Below are 558 nucleotides of genomic sequence, written 5' to 3'. Positions count from 1 at the left end.
AGTGAAGTGTCTTACTTCTAAAGAGAAAAAAAATCAATTTCTCTTATATATGAGCCACATAGCAGCATGATATATCACAAAAGGGCAAAAGGCCGGAGATCTTTGAAGATTGAGACCATGACTTCTGCAGAAGCTATAAATTTGGGAGAATATCTAGCTGTTGGGTTAGTCTTATTGGCGTTTGGCATATACTTACTTCTTGTCCTAGGATATGCGATTTAGGTATCAATTTAGTAAAATATAATACGCAGTCCCTCTCTATTGTTGTATTTCATCGAGTCCAATTCTAGTTTAATTATAATAGGATTTTTTAATTGTAACCTTTTGTTGATTGGAAGCTGTTATAGATTATTACATTTTGGGTTGAGAAAACAATTTGCTTCAAGTCAGAGTTGACTTGAAGTGGGGTGCAATAATCGAGTGATTGAGGAAAGCCTATGAGTAAAGTCTTGGGTTGCAAGCGTTGTCATCCGAATTTGTGGCTCATTGTTTTAGTGAAATTTAGAGTTAAATCTTACTAATGTCGATCAGGGTTCTTACACCTTATGAGCTGGGTGG

This window comes from Lycium ferocissimum, chromosome 11, assembly GCF_029784015.1.
Source record: "Lycium ferocissimum isolate CSIRO_LF1 chromosome 11, AGI_CSIRO_Lferr_CH_V1, whole genome shotgun sequence".
Taxonomy (NCBI): Eukaryota; Viridiplantae; Streptophyta; class Magnoliopsida; order Solanales; family Solanaceae; genus Lycium; species Lycium ferocissimum.
Note: the sequence above shows the minus strand (reverse complement) of the source record.